A 14,291-nucleotide genomic window follows, 5' to 3' on the forward strand; every position below is an offset into this window, starting at 1 on the left:
TAAATGACAGCTTTCTATTCTCAGATGCATTTGTCTAACACACAGACCGCTTAATACTGCAAAGTAAGTGTCTGTCCACCTCAGCAACTGTCTCACTCCATCACAGCTCCAGCTGGCTGTTCTGAGCCCTTGATCTCCTGTCTGTCAGCAGCTGATCTCTTCGAAAGACCCATCACTTTAAACTTCAGTACAGAGCAGGCTTTCCATTATAAAACCAGTCCAGGGAGCAAAATACCAAACTAGCAGTCAGCACCACCTTGATGACTCTCGGCCTCGCCGTCAAAGCAGTAGATGCCGAACGTGTCGTCTGCTGTCTGCACGGTCACGTTTCATTTCAAGCAATCTACGATGAAATAACCAGAAAGCATTAAACCATAACTTATAATATATCCAACTTGATACGTTCATAACCGCTCCAAGTGTCTCATTAAATAAACTGATCTTCGAGATTAAACCCGAAATGGATATTGTGAAAGAAATCTGTCAGCCCAGATGTGGATCTATGAGTGCATATATAGAAGTAACTAAATAATTAGTTTCACAGAATTGCAGCGCAAACCCTCAACGTTTGCCAGGGAGAAAATGAATGTCGTACAGATGACTCGGTGGACTTCTGCCAGGCAGAGCATTTGCACAGTAGCCAAGCTGGTGTCTCTGCATTCTCACCAGCGTCGAGGTACGCAATTGAAACCACATGAACTTTCAGATACCGAAATTCCTCGTTGAAAAATATTTGAGCCTATTTAACGCAAGCCTTTAGTCTGGTCCTGTGCTCAGTAATGGGGTCATGCGGGTCACGTTCCTGATCAAAGCCTCTGACAGGAAGCCCTGCGCTCGTGGCTCCGTGCTATCATTCCTTTTGCTGTGACGTTTTCAGCATTACAAGATTGTTGATATCAAGGATAAGATTATTATGGCTAGACTATTGGAGGATACACACAGGAAGCAGTGATGTAAGGGGAGGAAGTGGTCGTCAGAATGTGAATGGCTGTCCACACAAACCCACTGGGGTTGCTTGTTTTGGCAAGACCCCATCAAGCTCCTATCTTCTTTCTAAACCGACCCTTTAGGCTGCATGTGTAAATACAATGCACTTTGTTCCTCTTCAAAGTCACCATGAAATGGGCAATTCCTATTTTTTGGGGAATATTGTAGTGTTTTTTATAAATAATTAATTCATGCACATCATTTAAAAAACAATTTATTTGCCCTCATAATCTTTAATAAAAATAACTTCCCCTCCCACTTGCAGTGACATCTCTTCTCTTCTCTGATGATGCGTTCACTGGAGCGAGGGCGGGGCAACCTGTCACTCATATGACATCACAGCAAATCACAACCATCCAACGATCCAATCAATTCCAGATGGACAAAATAATGTCCCGCCCAACATTTGTTCTTGTTCGAGAAGCCGATTCACTCGGATATACTGTACGTCACAACAGGGAAGAAAAGACTATCGCAACTTCCGCTTCATGCCGACTTTAAGGTACTTCAAACTAGCTGAAAAGAAGTTTATCTGAAAGACTTGAGCACAATTAATCATCACTAACCTCATGCCTTGTGTTGGTTCCCACACATCTAAATAAAATATGTATTCACCCCAAGTGGTTTAATTTAATCTGCACTATGAATTAAACATGAAACCGCATATGATCTTCTCTTGCACCTCTTGTTTGTTTGGCTACAAGCCCAGTGACTTGAGCTCCAGACTGACCACTGAGCTGCAATGAGAAAAGGCCCAGATGTTGAGAAGCTGATTTAAAAAAAAAAAAAAAAATCCGGGCTGCAAATGGCCCACTCACTTGGCCGTGAGGTCTGAAGCCAGGCTCCAGGAATCCTCCAGGGGGATCACGCTTCCCAGCCTAATGCATTCAAGGCGTGGAATTCTCCCCCAACCACCATTTTCTCCCACTCACACTCGCCCATCTTATGCATGCACTATAAATTTCCCGAGCAAATATTCCCAAGCCAGGGCTGCAGTTTTCCAAAGAAAATCACAAATGTAATGTATATCTGATTTTAGATTAGGGGCTAGAGGGGGAGGAAAGGTCTTGAAGTAATAGTTCACTGAGTGAATATGATTCATTCTGTAAAACATCATCAGGTCATCACTTAAGAATCATGATGTTAGATGTATATTCTTAAATCGCTGTTACATACATGTAATTGAGTGACTGTGGTTATGTTTGAAATAGCATACTGTCATCTTCCTATTTCTGCAGTACACAGTATATATATGCAATGCACTCTTGCGTTTATAGAGTGACGTATTAGGTAGTTGCCAGAAGTTATTATTTATGAAATAAATAAAAGGCAAGGCATTTTTACATGTTTTTCATACAAAAAATTTGAAATAGCCAAATATTTTTTTGTCAAGATAACCAGTGTTGGGGAAAGTTACTTATAATGCATTACAATATCGCGTTACTCCCTAAAAAAGTAACTATACTGTAAAAATGATATGATCAATAAGTTATGACAACATCATATTAATCAACTGATCAAACAAACAAACAACTGAATCAATGAGTAAATCAATAAATTATAACAGAATCAACAACTACTGTAATATTTGCTGGTAACTTGTGACTGAATGAACATGATGAATAAACTGAATGAACAAACAAACAACTGAATCAATGAGTGAACCAATGAACAGTAACAGAACAGAACAACTACTATACTATTTGCTAGTCACTTGTGACTGAACGAAGAGAACAAACTAACTAACTAACAAACAACCAAATGAATGAATAGTAGAACCAATGGCCACTATAATATTTGCTAGTCACTTGTGACTGAACAAAAATAATGAATGAACTGAACAAACAAACAACTGAATCAATAAATTAATGAAAAGTATAACTGAATAAACAGCAACTAAAATATTTGCTAGCCACTTGTACAGAAATGAACAAAATGAATAAACTTAAGGAACAAACCAACTGAATCAATGAATGATCAATGAACAATAACAGAATTAATAGTCTCGATAATGTTTGCTAACCATTTGTTAATGAAGTTACTTTGAAAAGTAATGCATTACAATATTGCGTTACTCCCTAAAAAAGTAAGTTCAGTTGTTTTTTTGTTTTATTTTGACTGAACAAACAACTGAATCAATAAATGAACAACCGGGTAAATTAATGAATCAAATGATTCAATAAATAGTAACAGAATCCATACTATAATATTGGCTATATTAACTTGTGTCTGAACAAACAGAACAAATAAACTGAATGTACAAACTTAATCAATACAAAAGTAACAGAATCAATCAACAGTGACTATAACATTTGCTCACTTGTGACTGAACAAAATGAGCGAACGACTGAATGAACAAACAAACAACTGGATCAATGAATGAATCAATGAACAGTAACAGATAGTAGAATATTTGCAAGCCAGTTGTAAATAAATGAACAGAAGGAACAAAAAAAATCAAACAACTGAATCATCAATAAACAAATAGTAGCCAAATCAACAGCCATTGTGTTATTTAAGTCACTTGTGATCAGAGCATGCTATACTGCTTAGTTAAATAATGTAGACCAGAACCCAAAGATTTACACACAGATGTCATGAAGGGGCCAGAGGGGGTCTGTGAATGCTATTGTTTCACTGTTACAAACTAGCAGAATGACAAAGCATGTAATGCTGTCAAGTCAGAATCTGTTAGGCCTCAACCAACCACAGAAGTCCATGGGAAAACATTTACAGTCACACAGACACACACACCACCTGGCTTTTATTAGCAGAGAGCAGATTATAACACACACACACACACACACACACACACACACACACACACACACACACACACACACACACACACACAGTGCCCTCTTACCCAATTTGCATGTACACAATCTGTGATTTGTCCACTATAACACACTGTATGTGCCTCTGCATGTTCAAATTCAAATTTTAATGGAAATGACTCAAACTGTCTATACTGAAAAAAATGATTCGTTGAATTTAATAAAAAAATGTATGGTAAGTGGTTGCACACAATTGATTTAAGCTACATTTAAATAAATGCATTAAGTTGAACTAAAATTGAATAAGTTCAACTTAATACATTTGTTTAAATGTAGCTAAAATCAATTGTGTGCAACCACTTACCATAAAAACATTTATTAAATTCAACGAATCATTGCTGAATGCTATATAAGTGATTACCATCAACATTTCATTTGATTAGGATCACATAAATCCAATGACATCTGTACAGCCCAACCGGACCCGATACAAGATAAAACAACAAACAAGCGAATCAAATGTTCTACTCATACCGAGAAGTATCTTTTGGCAAAGCAAGATTGGAAATTAATCCTAGATTACATTTAAACTTAGATTAGAATGCATTTAAACATAGAATCTATCAAATCTGTCAGAAAGAAAATTTTCTAACTAGCAAAGCACAACAGGCAACCAAATCTTCTAAATATCAGGCTGTTCACTTACAATGCAATAAAAAAATTGAAATTGAAAATAGAAGGCGATCCATGCGAGATGTTTGGCACAAAACCAAGAGTAGAACATCTGTTGATTCTTTACTGTTTGTTGCCTCTTTGATTGCAGGGCTAAATTGTTTAATAAGTACTTAACCACAAGAATGCCCCACTATCCTGCAGGACACAGCGGCTTTCCTTGTACAAGCATGAGCCAAACATGAAGTGTTTGGATAATTAAGCAAAAATAGCCTTAATATAAAACACTGCAATATATTACTACTACTACTACACCACAAAGGCCAACAATTTACAAAAGTACTAACACAATGACTTTTACATTGTCTTCACATTTTAAGAGTTTGGAATTAAACATCGGAATTTCAAAATTTCTTTGCTAAATTACAGAACAAAGTGGTTATAATTTATGGTGGTCAAACATGTATTTGTACTTTTTTTTTTCTTTGAAAGAATGTGATATTTTGTTCAGCAAGAACATATTAAATTGATTAAAAATTAAAAGACTAACAAAGTTGCAAAATATTTCTATCTTCTAACATTCTGTTCATCAATGAATTCTGAAAATAGAAACTACAGTATATCTCGGTTTCCATTCTTTATTAAGTAGAAATAATATATGTTTCTTGAGCAGCAAATCAGCATATTAGAATGATTTCTGAAGGATCATGTGACGCTGAAGACTGGAGCAATGATGCTAATATTATGCCAAAATATATTAAAATAATTATTATTATTTTTTAAATACTATTTCACAATATTTTGGTTTTTACTGTATTCTGATCAAATAAATCTTTGTGAACATAATAGAGTTCAAAAATATAAATATATATATAAAAAAAAATCCCTGATCCCAAATATTTGAATGGTGCATATATGCACATCAACACACATTTTACTTCCATTGAAATATTGCTTCTGTTCCTAGCTAATTACTCTAAATATCCTCTTTTTGAGATTCCTCACTGTATTGGAGGTGGATTTTAATTCTGACAAGAATTCAGTTCCCACACACACAGAGAGACACACACACACACACACACACAGTTACATCACTTCACTTCATTTTAAGTTACAAAACAAAGCTCGAAAAAAAAGAAGAAAATGTTCCAGCAGCTTAGATTGTTCTTGGACATTTATTTATCCTGGGATTTGCAGAGCACTGCATTTAATTGATGGGGACTGCAGAGGTGACAAGTCTTGTACAATGGGGCCTGATCCAAATTAGTGGCCGTTCAATCCCTCTACGACATCTCAATTGAGAGGAAAACACACTCTGGCAAGCATGAGTTAATCAAATTATAGGGGAATTATTGAGAAAGATTCCTTAGCGCAAGAACCTGCGATGATGCAGTAAGGAATTCAAATGTTACATTGTGCAAATTGCTTTTTAAACACAAAGGCAAACCAGATAATCCATCAATCCTTACACAAAAGCAATCGCAGGACTTATAAAACTTAATTGAGACCAAAAAGCAATTCAGCATTACAGAATTCCAAACTACCAGTGCCAAAAATGGAAGTCCACAAGAAGCCACAGGCCATTTTCTTTCTTTCCACATGTGGAATATTTCATGCTCTCCCAATGGCAGCGGCTCTCTTTACAGTACAGCCTGCCAGGCCACATGACGACCTGCCTGTAAATTTAACTCATGATGTCATTGATTTGGGCCATGCAGGAGCAGAGGGAGGCTAAAAAGATCACATAATAGCATACTCTCATATGTGAACAGAACTTTTGCTTTTTTTTGCAGATTTTGCCTTTATTGTAATAGGAAAGTATAGCGTAGACATGAAGTGGGAGAGAGAGGGGGACAGGATCAGGAAAGGTCCATGAGCCGGGACTTGAGCTCTGCCCACGAGGCTATTGGCTCCAACAGAGATAAAGGCTTTTAAATATAAAAATGATTGGTGCTTCTATTACAATCGAGTGCAACAGTGCCCACCCCCTTTTTCAGAGGCGCTGGTTCCGGAAGTTTTTTTTTTTAGTTTTTTTTTTTTTTTTTTTTTTTAAATAGTCTTTGTTAAAGAATCAGCTATGAGGTGAATTGCAACACTACAACACTTTGATTTGAAGCAAAAAAGCTACAAGGCTGTGTACTGAACGGTTTTAGTAAGAGAAAGAACTACAATTCCATGAAAAATTGCGAACAGCATAATCAAATTAAAACTATGGAGAAATATAAAACTACTACAACTACTACTACTACTCATTATGTGTAACAACAATATATTTTAAGTTATTGCAAATGTGTGTATATATATATATATATATATATATATATATATATATATATATATATATATACATATATGGGCGTACGGTCCATATAAGCGGCCATTCGTGGACTCGAATTAACATTATTATAAATTACGATTGTAATTTTCTTCATATCTGACAGTTACGGAGGGTTTCAGGTAAGCGGATCCACAGCAGCTTTGGCTCGCCCAAGCTGAAAAATGTGCTGTTGCTGCCAGATCTCAATCAATGAAAATAACATTGTGTTTGATACATAACTAAATAGACTAAATAAAAATAATAAAAAAAAGGTCACAACTGAAACTATTTTCATAGTATTTATTTTCTCCATAAGGAAATTTATTTTTAACGAAAACTTACAGACCGTTAAATACAGACCTTCTGTAAGCAGACCTACTGTAACTACCCAAGGCTGTAAATCGATAGTCTATGCATTTGTTATTCATCTATTTACATTATTTCAACTTTTTTTTAAAGGGATAGTTCGCCCAAAAATGACAATGCTGTCATTAATTACTCACCCCCATTTCGTTCCAAATCCTTATGACCTTTATTCATCTTGGGAACACACATTAAGATATTTTTGATGGAATCCGAGAGCTCTCTGACCCCCCATAGACTGCAACGTCATTACCACTTTCAATGCCCAGAAAGGTTGTAAAGACATCGTTAAAATAGTCCATGTGACTACAGTGGTTCAACCTTAATGTTATGAAGCGATTAGAGTACTTTTTTGTGAAAAACAAAACAGTGTTCTGACGGAGAACCCTGAAGCACTGCACTGTTTAATATAATATAATATATATATATATATATATATATATATATATATATACACACACAAATATTTCAGCATTTTGAGAGCATAGGGAGATCGACTCAATTACGTCATTTGCAGAGCTTAATGAGAGTGGGCTGAGCTAAAGAGCAATTTTTCTGCATATTGCTTTTTTTGAATCTCTGATTGGTGTCGTTTTCTGTACAGCATCATAGGTAATGTCGTTTTTCACCAGGAATTCTGCTGTTAAACATTATGTTGAAATAATGCAGGCTGACGGCTTCAGCAGAAGTAGTAGTATGGTTGTCTCACTTCAGTCATAGTGACCAAATGGTCCAATCACTTTTTGGGTTTTTTGGGTTACTGAACTTCAATCTATAGCAGTTAAAATGATAATAGACAAATAACTTTGTTAAGTTTGCTGAAATAAGTTTGTGAAGGATGCTGAGCCTGTATGTTTCCTCCTATCTCTTTACTACCCTCGCTGTTTCCATTAAGAACAGGTGGACTTTAAACTGTATACTGCCTGAGCCCAAAGAGCCCAATCTAAATCTGTCCAAAATCTAAAGATTTCTGGCCGCCACTCAAACAACCACATTACCTTGCTTTGTGTCACCATCAAAAATAGTAGTCTAGTTCAAACAACAATCTATAAAACTATTATTGTCAAAGGTATCTCATCCATCCTACAGTGAAAATAATGATCTAACAGTATTTATTGGGTTTGCTTCTATGTGCAATTGTAGCCTACTCATTTCTTTTAACATAGGGGTGGTGTGGCGCAATGGATAAGACACATGCCTTTGGTGTGAGAGACCCGGGTTCGAATCCACTGTGAGACACCAATGTGTCCCTGAGCAAGACACTTAACCCCTAGTTGCTCCAGAGGCGTGCGACCTCTGACATATATAGCAATTGTAAGTCGCTTTGGATAAAAGCGTCAGCTAAATGAATAAATGTAAATGTAAATGTAAAACATTAGTATTTTGAAAGATGTGGTGGAAATCAAGGTCAAAATAATAATGTCTATCACTGGGTTGTTTTTACAGTTCCACCCTAATTTGAAATACAATAGGTTCCAACAGTGGAAGCTGTGTGTGAAAATATACACCCTTAGCAAATATTAAATATATAGCCTAGATATAAAAGCATTGACCAACAAGTCTCCTTCCAGGACATCACTCCCTTTCATCTCACAGTAAATCAGGCACAGATCTCCTGGTTTCTGTCTTGAAAGGGCCTCAAGTATGGAGGGCTCCTTAGAGACAGACTGAGACAGGCCAGCCAGACACGACTGCAGAGTGAGTGACCGCAGCTGTTATAGGGGCCACCCTCACTGGCTACCAAGAGTCAAGCCACCCTGGATGAGAAAAAGAGAGCCAGTCTGGTAGAGCAGCTGGCGAGAGCCAAGATTCATAAGATTCACCCTGAACACATGCAGTTAAGGAGGTTTACATAACCACTGCTGGCAATTTTAGAACACAGCAGAAAAGGGGGGCGGGAAAAGAGCAAAACCGAAAGGGAAAAAAAGGAAGAGGAAAAAGGAAAAAAGAAAGGGGAAAAGAGAAAAGAAAGAGGAAAAATAAAAAAGGAAAGGAAAGAAAATAAAATGAAGCAGAAAAGGGAAAAAGAATGTGAGGAAAAGGAGGAAAATGGAAAAAAGGTTAAAGGAAAGGAACAGAAAACCAAAGTAAGAAAAGGAAAAAGAAAGGTAAATTACCAGAATATAAAGGAAAAGACAGAAAGGGAAAGGACAATAAGACAAAGGAAAGTTTTATGGGATTATGGGACAGAGGGAGCTAAAGGTGATTAATGTGCACGTAGTCTTCTGGGCATATCCGGTCAATACAAATTGCATTAGCTACATTAACTCTGCAGGGTCGATATTACCAATGAAGTTGGAAATGAATTTGATCATTACGATGTGACTGATGTGGGATAAAACTAAAACAGAAGTGCAAAATCAATAAGGTATATAACCATAGCATACATCATATCCAAAGAGGCCGATTGATAATTTCCTTACAGTGATGGTTACATTGATCATTTTTGTGCAGGGTCTTTCTATTTACTCTATTGCAATGGCCCCGGATTTGAACTGAGTTTAATGTAACATAATTGCAGTGCTTTTTGTTTTGTCTGAAGAGATTAAATTGCTTTACAGTTTTATCTAATCAACTGAAGACAAATTCAGTCTACATGTAGATGGATGGATGGATGGATGGATGGATGGATGGATGGATGGATGGATGGATGGATGGATGGATGGATGGATGGATGGATGGATGGATGGATGGATGGATGGATGGATGGATGGACAGGTAGATTGAATGGCAGAGTGATAAATAGAATGATAAGATAGACAGACAGAATGATGGAAAGACAGAACGGTGGATGGATGGATGGATGGATGGATGGATGGATGGATGGATGGATGGATGGATGGATGGATGGATGGATGGACGGACAGATGGACAGACAGACAGACAGACAAACAGACAGGTAGATTGAATGGCAGAGTGATAAATAGAATGATAGACAGACAGAATGATGGAAAGACATTTAGAACGATGGATGGATGGATGGATGGATGGATGGATGGATGGATGGATGGATGGATGGACGGACAGATGGACAGACAGACAGACAGACAGACAGACAGACAGACAGACAAACAGACAGGTAGATTGAATTGCAGAGTGATAAATAGAATGATAGACAGACAGAATGATGGAAAGACATTTAGAACGATGGATGGATGGATGGATGGATGGATGGATGGATGGATGGATGGATGGATGGACAGGTAGATTGAATGGCAGAGTGATAAATAGAATGATAAGATAGACAGACAGAATGATGGAAAGACAGAACGGTGGATGGATGGATGGATGGATGGATGGATGGATGGATGGATGGATGGATGGATGGATGGATGGATGGATGGACGGACAGATGGACAGACAGACAGACAGACAAACAGACAGGTAGATTGAATGGCAGAGTGATAAATAGAATGATAGACAGACAGAATGATGGAAAGACATTTAGAACGATGGATGGATGGATGGATGGATGGATGGATGGATGGATGGATGGATGGACGGACAGATGGACAGACAGACAGACAGACAGACAGACAGACAGACAGACAAACAGACAGGTAGATTGAATTGCAGAGTGATAAATAGAATGATAGACAGACAGAATGATGGAAAGACATTTAGAACGATGGATGGATGGATGGATGGATGGATGGATGGATGGATGGATGGATGGATGGATGGATGGATGGATGGATGGATGGATGGAACGACAGACAGACAGGCAGACAGACAGATGGACAGAATGACAGATAGATAGAATAGATATAAACTGAATTACATAACAATTGCACGACAGACAGACCTAAAGCTGATGTGAGAACAGAGTGTCCAAAGTAGAAAAAGAATGTTTCAAAATCCTTAAGTCTCACTTTGTTTTCATTCAGTGGCTGAATGGCTTTGGATTTTCGCTAAGAGGACATTCGCTAAGAGAAGGAACTCCGTGTTCAGAGCTGTCTGTCCAGGTTCTGGCTTCAGCACCAGTGGCCTCTAGCTGACAGTTCTGGGTCACCTTTTACTCAGCCTCTCAGTCATGTCTCTCTTTGTGAGACGGGAGGTCTGACAAGGTGATGTTTACCATAACAAAAAGACCATGCATTCTCTTAAAAGAGCACTGAACGGAACAAAATGAGGGACGTCTAATTCCAAAGTGTTAAAGCTGTTTCATCACACACACAAACATGAACACCATCCTGTCTCCTTACAAAAAAACAAAACAAAAAACAGAGCTGTTGTTTTTTTTTTGCAAAAAAAAAAAGTGCATATGGGAATTTTTCCAGGATTTAACCTCTAAACGGTTGAAGGATTAGTGTATCCTTTCCTCTACAACATAATGTCAAGCAGTGTGGTGATTTTGGAGAAGAGGTCAAATTTTCTGTTTATATCTGAGGAAAGACAAACATCTGAAAAAAATGAAGCGGGTCAGGGGGGTTGAGTAATTTTCCATAAGTCTGGCTGTTGCATTTCTTAAACATGAGAACTGAGGAATCTGCTGTATAAGTCATGTCATCTCTGGTGATCCTGCATGGAGTCATACAGCATAAGATATGGATTATATATTCACATCTGGTCATAAGACAGGCCTCTCAATCAATAACTGACATGTCTAGACATGGATAAAAACAGTTTCTTTGAGTACAGCTATCGAACCCTTCAGAGGGGGAGGGGCTGGTGCATGAGAGGATGTGCATTTTATGTATCGTTAAGGAATCCGAACAGTGAACAGGGTTCTTGAGTTCTTCACAGGGGTCTGGCGCTGGTCTGCATCAGAGCTAATGGCCTTTTACGAGGCGCAGGGCTACTTCTGTTTATAGGACCCTGCGGGGCCGGTGGTGGGTGTGTCAAAGTGACCATTATAGACAGGAACTTGGTTATGTGGCCTCAAAGTTAAAATTCTTGGATTCAAAATCATTTGGAAATTGTTTTTGTTTAAACTGTTGCACTGCACCTTCAGATGTAAATGAAAAAGGAAAGTGTGTAAAAACCATTTTTTCGTCAAAATAAAAAAAATGTTGGCTTGATAAAGAAAATTAAAAAACAGTTTATTTTATTACACGGCTCAGTGAAATACTTGATTCTGATTGGTCAATCGCACCATCTGTCGCTATGTTATCCCCCAATAAACGGCAAAAACTGATAACAGGCTCATCTGGGGTAACTGAAGTGCATTTAGTGAGCTAATAAAATATTAAAACTCAAATCAATATTTTGTGTACAGTTATTTAATTATGTCATCTGTCTATCACAGGCTTGCTCTCTTGTTTCGTATAAACGCAGCTGCTGCCATTTTGCGACGATAACATACAGGTATGATTTTAAAACAGTATCATCTCAGATCAATATCTCTTATCCATAATTATTTATGTGGTGAAATGCTGTGTAATATGTGGTACGACTGTACTGCATCTCTTAAAGGGGACATATCATGCTAAATCCACTTTTTTAGCCCTTAAATGCATTTTGTTGTATATTTGGAGTGTTTAGAAGTACAGAAAAGTTGAAATTATTCTCTTCAGGTGCTTCGTTGATATCTTTATATTCTGTTTTGGCCTTATTTTTCAACCTGTTCCGATTTTTCTGTTATCTATGACGTTTTGTGAACTAATACGTCACAGTATTTGCAGCGGAACTGCCAAATAAGGACATTGACTTCCAGCCCAACACTTCATGCAATCCGCCATTTTTATTTCTCGCTGCAATTTTGTAGTCCAAGCTAAAAGATGCAGAAGTTACGAGAGGGTAAGTTAAAATGTTCGGTTGTTGGATGTAGTAACCCACACGCTTCATTACACCGTCTAATGTAGATGAACTGCCGCGCTTGTGACATGGACGCATGTATAACTGAAAGAACGTGCAGAGAGAGAGAGACCCGGTCGCGCGCGCACACTCTCTCTCTCTTCAGAGCCAGGCGAAAGTGTAAACAAGACACCGTCTCCAAACTAAACGCTGTCTTGCTCTCTCTCCCTCGCACATATTAATCAAAATAATCGACACGGTGGTAAAAGGTCGGAAGACCAAAGTTTCATGTGTAAATACAGTAACACACATATGAAGACGTTGTTCTGCAGGTTCGTCGTCTTCATTTTCATCTCGCTCCGGCTCCGACTCTGGCTCGAACATGTAAGGCTGGCTGGACAAGTCTTCCGTTGTTGACATTTTGTTAATAACCTGTGAATAAAAAGTTTCTGTGCCGCTAGATAATCGTATCTCTGCTATCAAACTACAAAAATGGCCGAACGGGGTGGAGTTGAACCGAGTGTCACCTCTGCATCCTGGAGAGGGGGCGGGGTATGAAGTGTCTCAATTGTATTTAAAGAGACCGCACCAAAACGAGTTGCTCTCAGACGCACATCAGAAAAGGGGTAGAAAAGGGGCCTGTGGAGCTATAATAATGAGGAATTCAGACCCAAGCATTGCAGTTCCGCTTTATATAGACTACAAATGTATGATTTATATGTAAAAAGGAACGATTTAAAAGCATGATATGTCTCCTTTAAATGTCCGTCTAGTTTGAACTTGCTGCGCTAGCAACTGCTCTCTCTCCGCGGAAGCTTTGTGTTTAAAGAGCTAATAAAATATTTTGACTCAGATCAATATTTCATGTCTAATTATTTACTTATGTGGCAAATAGCCCTGTAATAAGCGGGACAATGTACATCCCGCCGTTTGTTATCGCAGAATAAAGTCCTGATCACCCTGTTGGGGTTGGATGTGCATTATCCCGCTTATTACAGGGCTATTTGGAGAAGTTTTAGCTAAGAACATATCTAAGAAAATATCTCTAATGATCTGATTATCCGATGTGTGCAAGTCAGAGTTATTATCGTTAACTAAAACTAAAACTATAAAAAAAAAATCTGTTATTTGACATACATTTTAACTGAATTAAAAAAAAACTACTTCAATGTATTTTATTTCAGCTTGTTGCAAAGTCCAAATTTGCATTACCAAAGTTGAAGTCCTAAAATAACAAATAAGCAAGCTAAAAAATAATAAATAGAAGTTAATAAATGCTAGACAAGCTAACAAAAATGACAAAACACAACAAAATTTCTAAAACTTTCACCAAAATAAAGTGAAAACAGGCCATATTAAAATTAAACAAATTAACAAAAACTGTGTAAGGATATATTAGTTTATCAAAGATACTAAAATAGCACTAATGTAATTCCACT

The sequence above is a fragment of the Squalius cephalus genome, assembly GCF_949319135.1.
Source record: "Squalius cephalus genome assembly, chromosome: 11".
Classification (NCBI taxonomy): Eukaryota; Metazoa; Chordata; class Actinopteri; order Cypriniformes; family Leuciscidae; genus Squalius; species Squalius cephalus.